Source organism: Opisthocomus hoazin, chromosome 23 (genome assembly GCF_030867145.1).
Source record: "Opisthocomus hoazin isolate bOpiHoa1 chromosome 23, bOpiHoa1.hap1, whole genome shotgun sequence".
Lineage (NCBI taxonomy): Eukaryota > Metazoa > Chordata > Aves > Opisthocomiformes > Opisthocomidae > Opisthocomus > Opisthocomus hoazin.
Genome location: NC_134436.1, coordinates 6578883 through 6588565, shown reverse-complemented (window position 1 = coordinate 6588565; position 9683 = coordinate 6578883).

The following is a 9683-nucleotide window of genomic DNA, read 5'->3' as shown; positions in this document are numbered from 1 at the left end:
AAAAAAAAAATAATGGCAAGATATTGGTAATGGTAGTATTAAATCCTCAATGTATTCAAATCTTCAGGTTAACATGGCAGGTTATCAGCCACAACAGGCCACTGTGGGACAGCCATCCCTTCATAAACTACCCGTGTAGTAAGTATAATGAAATCAGGTGTCAGCTGAACCCCGCTACTCGCTCATCTCTAGCTGACAGCCTTGAGGTCAGCTGCGGTGACACATCCTTATGCGTCCAAGCAGCGGCCACCCCAGCCTGCCCAGCACAGGTAAGCAGATACAGGTTTCCAGGGGCAGTTTCTCTCTTTGAATACTGTCCCAAAAGCGTGCATCTTGCAGGTCAGGAGTTAGGGTGGTTTAGATGGAGAGGGTCAGGTACTGTCTGCTCTCCTTGGGGCTCTCCTGTTCGTATACACCCATCGCTCTCTAAGAAGTCAGCCATGTTTTTAGCCCCTGAAATAGCCTGGCTGTGGGATAGCTCTCAAATATTTTGAAAAAGGGAGGTTAAGATAAGCATATATGTACAGAAACGTCTAGATCCTTTACCTGCATTTGCCTTCGACAAGTCCAGGTTTATCACGTCTGTATATATGTGTGCTACTCTGATTCTAGATGTGGAAAAAAAAAATAATGAAATGGAACTGAGCAGCCCCATGTCTGCTCTAAGTTATGCTGCCATTTTTTTTGCAATATTATTGGAATTTTTTGATAATTTTTAATACTGCTTGTACCTTATCATAGCACAGACCTAGGTGTTAGGTTAGCTGACAGGAGGTGTCCCAGTAATGATTCTTGCCCGTCTCAGAATTAACGTATTAGGTGCCCTGTCAGCGGCACTAATCCCATGCACTGTCTTTCAGCTAGGAGAACAGGTTTAGTTTCTGTAAAAATTAATTATCCTCATCATAATTTACAGCTCCTGCTTAAATAACTTGTGTTTATGCAGCCAATAAATAAAAGTCTATCTTTCAGAAGATCAGGTCTGACTGGGCTGCGAGGGGCTGTGCATGCGGTGGTGAGTGCTGCCTGCCGGGCTCTCACGGGGAGCGCTGGATGTCACCGGGAACCCCCCCACCGTGTGCACGGCCACGGCCAGCCCACAGAGCAGGCAGATTCCAGTGCAGGTCACGTTTAATTATCTGAGGGGCAGATGTCAGCTGTCACGTAGTGCTAACTGAACCACTTTCCTACATAAACACCCTCAAGAGCTGGCTTTGAGAACTAATGAAAAAAAACAGGTCCATGTAACAGGTTTTATGAGAGTAATCATTAAAAATATGTCTAAAATATACCTAAAAGTAGGGAAAGTGAACTTTGAAGAACAGAATCTAGAGGAAATTTATTATTTCTAATTCATAGAAAGAGAAGTGAAGCAAAATTTTGTGTTTCTTGATCACATCAGGTGTGTACTGCGTGGGAGCTGCATAAGCAGAAATCCTGTGTGTCCTAACTGATTGGAGCTGGCAATGGACCTACCCCCGCTGCTTGGCCAGGACAGGCCGGCTCTTTGCAAACAGGAGACCTGTCCCACTCACCCTCCAGGAGATGGCAAATGAACCGAGGATCTCCCGATGCTCAGTGGAGGTGGTTATTTCCAGCCTGTTTTGTTCAAACGTTCTTTTTTGTCTTGCGAAATAGAAGTGGGTCTTTCTCCATCTGCTGTTGTAGGGACTCAGACTCACTGTGGGGCTCTGGCTGGAAACCCCCACGGGGGGAAGGTGCCTCCTGGAAGCACAGAAGAAGTTGCCATATTTGACTGTGAAATCCCCCTGGCAACTCACCTACTGTCCTGTCCCGGGGGGTGCCTTTGGCCACAGTAGGCAGCTCCCCACGCTGCGTGCAGAGGCCCGCGGCAGAGCCAAGGTGGTACCCAGGTAATCTGCGCTCCTCATTCGGGACAAGGACTTCTGCAAGAGGCTGGCAGTGCTTCTGGCAATGCGGGGGGGAATATTTCCTTTAAAAACCTGGAATACTTTTAAAGTTAGTTGTTGTTGGGATTTGAACCGAAATGAAGGATGGGGACAGGGTTGCAGCACAACAAAGCAACGTTTTGCTCGCAGGCGTCAGTTCTGATCTGAAGTTTAGCTGCAGAAGAAAATCAGCCCAGATGGTTACTGCCCTCACCCAGGGCCAGGAATCCAGATTAAAAAAAATGTAAGAATGAGGCCATTCTGGTCAGCCTGAACACTCCTCACAAAACCCTGTGACCTTCCTTGCCTACACCACAAGTTTTCTCGTGACCACGTTGCCACTGTCTCCAAAACCCAAGCCACAGCTCGGGTTCCTCTGCCTGCGACTGACAGGGACAGAAGAAGGATAAAGCCCCATTGCCACTTTCCTGTTTTTTTAGAGCGTGTTTTTAATCTTTATATTTGCAGGGACAGCCAAGGCGCGTGTATGCTGATGTTGTAAAGGATGAAGGTGAAAGGACCGCTGTTAGCAATGTACAGTTATCTCTTCTGTTAAAATGTCTGTGAAAAGTTAGTGCTGGTCCAGAACTTTCCAGAATGAGGGTAAGTTATTGGAAAGTGTTGATTTAAAAAAATCAAAGATTGATTTTACAGTCACAGGGTTAGATTGACTTCGTTGACATTTTCACAGAAACTTATTGAATCTTTTTGTTCTAATTATCTTATTGATTTACTTATAAATCAATAAAAATTGAAAATGTATAACAATGTAAGTATATAAGGAGATAAAACTTAACATACTGCTTTCTGTCTGAACAGCTATTCTGAGTTTTAGAGAACTCAGAAAACTAAGAAGTAAAGGAGATTTACGTTTCCTTCAGATGGCACGAGCTGTTGTGGAAAACCATTCGCCATTATGCTACCAGCCAGTTGTGTGTAAGAAAATTAGTGGGTGAGCATTGCACTGGTGGGAGACGAGAACTGTCTGTGCTGTAATTGATGATTAGTAAAACTCTTTGGGAAAACCTATGTGATTCTATAACAAACCAAGTTGCAAAAACACTTCTAAGATGTTATCAGTTTTTGTTGCAGATTTTTTTAAATTTATCTTAGCATAGTTAATTTGCCTTGTATTTGTTTTATTTTGCAATAACCTGTGATATTGTAATGATAAAGTTTTTAAGGACGTCTGCTACAAAGAAGCTACTGAACTGTTCTCTAGATCAGTTTCCTTCTGTATTCAAATGAAGCAGCTGCACACAGTCACACAAAAGACACTTTGAAATGAATAGAAGGGAAGAGATTTCAATCACAGCAATACCTTGCGGTGATTTTAGCAATGAAATAAAATTAACAGAATGTATAAGCTTTTAGAGTATGTCTTATTGTAGCAGTGAATATTTAGTGCATGTCATAAATAAAAACCAGGAAAAGATGGTGTAGATTTTGGCAGCTCCACAGTCCAAAAGCAGAATTTCAGAACTTGCAGATTCACTTTTTTGAGAGCACATTTAATCCCCATTTGAGACAGAAATCCCATTTACAGCCTGTGAAGAGGATATTCCAGGGCTCGAGCAGCCCTGCTCAGCAGGGCCCAAAAAGGTCATTGCAGAAGTCAGCGTGACATTGCAGAGACCTGTGGGTAATTTTAGGTACAGTAAAAGCCATGTTCAAAAATTTAATAGAGAAGGAGAGACATACTGTTCCTTTACTCTAGCTTTACTATGGGTCTGATAGGGTATTTATAATACTTGTATGACTTTTGCGTTGACGGTATCTGAACACCTTGCCATCTTTTGTGTGTATCTGCAGAGACCCGGCAAGGCTGGGAGGTGCTGCCTTGTGCCGGCGTTTGTGTAGGAGCGGAGAAAAGCCACATGATTGCGGAGGTAATTTTGACAGAGCCAGGAACTAAGCCAACCTTTCACAAACTGGAGAAGTTCTTGTGCATTAGCCATTCCTTCCCTCCAAGGACAGGTCCATGGAGTAAGATGATGTTGTTGGGGTTTGGAGAATGTTAACAGCAGTGGGCTAGAGCTCCCTTGGGGGAAGGGGCCGGAGGTGCCTCATGGTGCTGACACGGTCTGGAAGGGATAGACAAAACCCTGCCTGGGTCTGTGTTAGAGAGCACAAAAATGCGACTAAGCCGGTCAAACCTGTTCGCTCTGCTGGGATTTTTCTCCTTTGGCTTTTTTCTTTTTTTTTTTTTAGCACTTGGCAAAGAGGGGAGAAATAGATGTTGTTTGGCTGGTCTCCTGTGGTTTCGCTCTCGAGGTATTTTTAGTGCACTGATATATGGGCAGCTGGGCCCTGGCTGTGCGGGTTTCTGCCGTGTTTGCAGCGAGAGGCAGCATTGCAGCTCTCCCAAACCCTCGGCTTCCACCCACTTGTGCACGCAGAGCTGGGAATTAACATGGAACACAACTGGCATTCAGATATTGGAATATTGGCACAGGAACAAGTAAATGGTCCAAGACCTCCACGGGGAATAGGCTGTACCCATCCCATGGCTCAAGAAACCTCTTAGTGCTCCCCCACTCCCTGCCTGGAGCTGGGCAAAGTACCCGGTGTTATCATTACTATGATGACATAATAGATATTATGGTCACCAGCGTTGTCCAGAAAATACCACCACATATCAGTATGGACTGAATTTCCCAGCACAATGTTTCTTTTTTTGTAACACCAAAACGTCATTCATTAAAATCAACCAGCCTTCAGAGGCTCCTTTCCTTGCAGTGCTGCTGTTGCGTTTACAGGAACAGCCATCTGGTATCTGCAGCTGAGTTGCCCAGTGTTCAGGGATATGTTGGGACACGGCTGGTGTTCGACAGGTGAAGGAACAGAGGTGTGCTAGTGCAGTGGTGTCTGTGGCCATGAATAGGGGCTCTTAGGCAATTATGAAAACGAATTTTAGCTTTTAAGGCAATTGATGAGGAAGGATCTGAAGAGTGAAAGCAAACCGGTATAAGAAGAAATTATAAAGCTTTTACTGGATAGTTGCAGGGGACTGATTTAACAATGTGAGAATCGGACTGTAAGTCCATCTGGTCTTTCACAAGTTCCTTCCTTGCTACGTACTATTGTTTTCTTTGTCACAAATGCATTATACCCTCTGCCTGTTCTCTGAGGAACTCCCACGTCCCAAAAAATATCTTCAAGGGGCTTCAGTGAAACTGCAGCGAGCCGAGCTGGCCGAGGAGGAGCCAGGCAAGATGCTGTGGTGGCAGAGCACAAGTGATATTGCACTGGCACCGGTGCTGAGCCCCAGGCAGCAGCTCCCGGGCTGCTGTGCGGATGGCCCCACGGCAGGACGGTGTTCCCAGAGGAGCAAGGATCAATTCTCTTCTTGTTTCACCCACAAATAATTCACGTTGCGTTGCTCCAACTTCGCAAAGGAGATTTTTCCTCTAGGCAGAGGCTGTTACAGGGCGTTTGGGGCTCAAAGGGTTTGGAGTACCTCTGTGCAGGAGCCTATAGCGAAAACGTTTTGCTCCCACAGAGCAAGAGCTAGTTGTGCCTCAGAGTCCCTGTCTGGCAACCAGAAAAACAAAAGGCTGTGTTGTTTGTTCAAGGTTGCGGAGAATGTTAATGAAAGGCAATCAGAAAAAATGTGGTGGCGACTCACCCTGTATTAATCTTTATTAGAGTTAAATTTTCCCTCGCAAATGCAACATGCCACCAGGCTTCTGTCTCAGGAGTGTGCTTTGTGGGACATTACAGGGAAGAGTGCGCAGCATTCCCAAAGCAGCAATTAATTTCCCCAAAGCGCTTTTAGCAGACAAGACACAGAGCCAGCTAACCCGAGCCAGGGTGGCACCTGAGCCGCTGGCGGGAGCGGCTGGGGACGCTGCTCGCACTGTGTCGTTCGTACCACGCGATGCATCCAGCAGCTCTGAACCACGGCTGCCGTTCACCAGGGCTGCCGGGCTGAAACGACACCTGCCCAGCGCAGTTTGGGCTGGGCTCGTAGCTTCTCTCATTAGCCATTTTTTATTTGTGTGGTAACTACTTAATGTGGCAACAGGAGTGTAAGTCATTGCAAGAGTGACGCTGTCAAGTTTTCTTCCTCCCCTTAGCGATCTCCCGTTGGTACCGTGCGTGCGTTCACTGGCAGGCAGCTACATGGCCCAAACATCAGCAGTTTCCCTTTGATAATTGGGCTGGGGCTCTGCCAGGGCACGGGGGTACCAAGGGTCCCATGGGGCTGTACTGGCCAGTACTTTTCCAGGTGCCACGTAACTTCTTCAGGGGCGTGCTATGATCCGACGTGACCGTAGATGTAGTAGCAAATAGGCTACAGGGCCTTTAAGGACACCAGACATTTTCTCTCTGTCAGATAGTTATCAGTGTCATACCGAAGGTCGTGTTCTCCAGCGGCTCACGAGTGTTTCAATGATTTTTGGTAACGGGAACTTGTTATTTTATTTGTGTTGAGGCTGGAAGCGCTTTATACTGTAACAGTTGTAAACCGTAAATAATCACTTGAGTGAAAATGTTGGATTTCTTCTTCCTTTTTGCGATTTCCCTTTCGGTTTGGTGTGCACATTCCCTGGCGGGCAGGTGTACATCCCTGACACATTTTAAAGATCCAGAATGACCCTGAGAAGGAGTGGCCTGAAACCCACTTTACCCCAGACGCACAAGGAGCATCGATCTGGCTGCGACCCGGAGCCTGTGGGAAGCCGGCACCAGCTCCATCGCCCACAGAAGGCACAAGGAGCTCTGCAGGCAGCACGTGTACTGAACTGTGTAAATGCTATGAAGATCTTTTCTTTATCTTTTGAAACACAAAACGGAAGCTAAGTCTGCAATTATTTCTTTTTATCCCTTTAAAATATTTTCATAGTCCTTTGGGAAACCTCCACCATATAATTTTTTTTCCTTTTCTGTATTTTTAGTGTTTACTCCGAAGGTAAACATTTCAGTGAATACTTCAATAAAATGAAAGGTGTGCGTTGTGATACCGTTCAGACTCAGTTTTGAAGACCTCGAAGTTCACACCCTAGAAAGAAAGCCCAGCAGTGCTTTTGTTCAGGCCATTTTACATCCCATCATAATTCAAACCTAAGTTAATGTTTCACCTCGGGCTGCAGTAAATTAGATAAAACAGCATTTCCTCATGCACAGAGTAACAACAGTTACACTCCTACTTTGTCTGCACTGCTATGTTGCGCTGGTGAAGGAGAAAAACATTGCTTAATCTTTTCTGACAACAGTTGAGACTATTTTTAAACACAAAATATGTTTCTGTACCGCACTGCCTGTCGCTGAGGCATTTTTGAGCCTCAGCCTGTTCGAGAGCTGTCTTTCTGGTGGCAAACCTACCACTGCTATTTCATAAGCTAAATGTAAAGCTAAACCCATGCGAACCTCAAGGTGTTTTTCCCACCTCATACTGTTTCACCCAAAAGCAGAAAATGCTTGTTCCTTGGAAATTAATCTTGGAACTTACGTAAGCACCTCTGAGTAAGCTTTCCAGCGATGTCCTTTCCAATGGAGACCCTGAACGCGCGTGCCTGGGCCCGATGCAGCTGACGAGCACGCACCTGAACAACTTTTCACCGAGGAGCAGTCTCCATGCCCGCTGTGCTGGAGCTCCTCTCAAGCGAGCAGCTGGGGGACCGGGACTCAGCGCGTAACGGAGGGAAAGAGCTGCTGGTAAGGCGTTTGTCTGCTCTCTCTTACTCATCTGCTGGTAGCGCATGTTGCTGCTTTCATATCCCACGTGGATAACGTGACTCTGTTGTTTTCCACTACCAAAAACTCCTCAGCTCAAAAAGAACATAAAGCAAGAGTTCTTATTTTTCAATACTGAAAATAATAATATAAAGTTTCTTCTCTATAACCAACATCCAGCCCCTTCAGAAGCCAAACGCTGGAGTGTGTCCGTATCAGCTGTCCGTGACTGTCTGGAGCAAAATGAAAAACCACAGAATTTTGAACTGGGTGCCTTGCTGCAGTGCTTCGTGAGAGAGGTGCAGAGGTGCTGGGGTGTCCCTGCTGCATCGTCACCTCCCCGAGGCATTACGGCCACTCCAGAGGCGACACTGCTGTGCCACAGCACGGGTCAATCCTACCGGTAAGTGGCATCTCAGAAAGAGGGAAGCATAAAGCATTTATGTAGTAATTTAAAGTGTTCATCCAAGTATTTTGTCTTTTATTTATTTTTCTTAAAAATATTTCCCACCCCTTATTGAAAGAGAAGAGGATATCGGTGCAGGCTTAGGTCCTTTAGGGGGAAAGCTCTTTTTTTTTGGGGGGGGGGGGGGGGGGGAAGTTTTAATTGAGCTTGTTTTATGCTTATGGTGTTCAGGACAGTTCCAAAAAACCATGCACTACCAACAGAGATAACTTTCCTTCTCATGAACATGCAAACCAGAAACCAGTACTTACTGTAGCTTGTCTGATAAGTACATCTTGATCTGATCTGCTGTCTCAGTGTACTTCATCCTATTAACATAAAAATAAGCAGTACTTTGCAATAGATCCTAATCTAGTGCCAGTTAAAATATCTGCCCAGCTTTTGACAGCTGAAGCCGCTTCTATGGATGAAATGTACATTTAATAAGTTAGGGAGCAGAAAGGAATGACGGTCATATCAGGTCAGAGTTTTGGCCCAAGATTAACCCCCAATTGTGCATTAATCCGAGATGATAACAAAATGTTGTGTACCTGAAACTGAGTGTGTAATTAATTATCTGTTCCCAGACTCATTCTTGTATCTGACAAGAGGTTACGCTGACCTTTTTTCACTTTTAAAGTGTATTCTTTATTTTAAAGTGAAATTAGAAAGCTGTACAAGAATCCAGGCATGAACATTGGGTGCTGATGTACACGCTGATAAAATAATGTTTTTAGGTTGTAACGGGCAACGTCATAATGGAAATAATACAGCGAGGTTTTGGATTGGAAAAAAAACATGCCTGGTACCAGTCCAGAACTTTTGTTCCTACTTGAAATGGTTTTTTTTCGTTCCAGTGTCAGCAGTGTGGCACATTAGACCCATTAAGAACAAGGCAGTGTCGGTGACAGAGAATTTGTTGTCAGCATTGCTTGCTCTTTCAAAGAGCAGCAGGAACCTGAAAGGTGTTTGACAGCAGATATCTGCCTCGCCATGGATACCACAGAGCGTTGGGTAAGGCTTTTGCGGAGTGCTGGACACCAGGCTGCCGTGAGGTGGGCTCCGGGCTGCCCCGGTGCGTGCGGCTGCTCCTGCGGACACCTTGGCTGAGAAAACCGCGCTGACGGGCAGCCGTCCCGCAGCCCAGTTCCCTGTGCCCTGTGTCTCGGTCCACTGGCAGTTCGTAAAGCGTTCGCACGTTCCAAGGGGTTTAAACACTGGATAAAAGTTGAGATGTGAGCTATCGCTTCCGTGATGCATAAATTCTGTGTTGGAGTCGGATGCCTTGCTCCTGGACACAGTGTCCATGGGCAGCTTGGACTCACACCAGGGCTGGATGGGGCACCTGGCTCACCTGGCCCTTTACTGTGCCAGAGAAAAGAACAACAAATCCTGGTGACTGAGAGACAAAATAAGAGAAGATCAGCAGAAAAGTGTATTTCCATGAAAGTTTGTCTGTAGAGGTCCCTAAGAGACGGTGTGAACAGCTCAGACCTTTGGTTTTCTGAGCTGTGGTAGGTACCTTCTGCATTCAAGTCCCTTTCCTAGTGCAGGAGGGAGCTGCCGAGCAGAGGTGACACAGGGACAGGACCGGGGCACTGAGGGTGTTGGCGTGCCCTGCTCCACTCCCATCAGACACGCGGTGAATG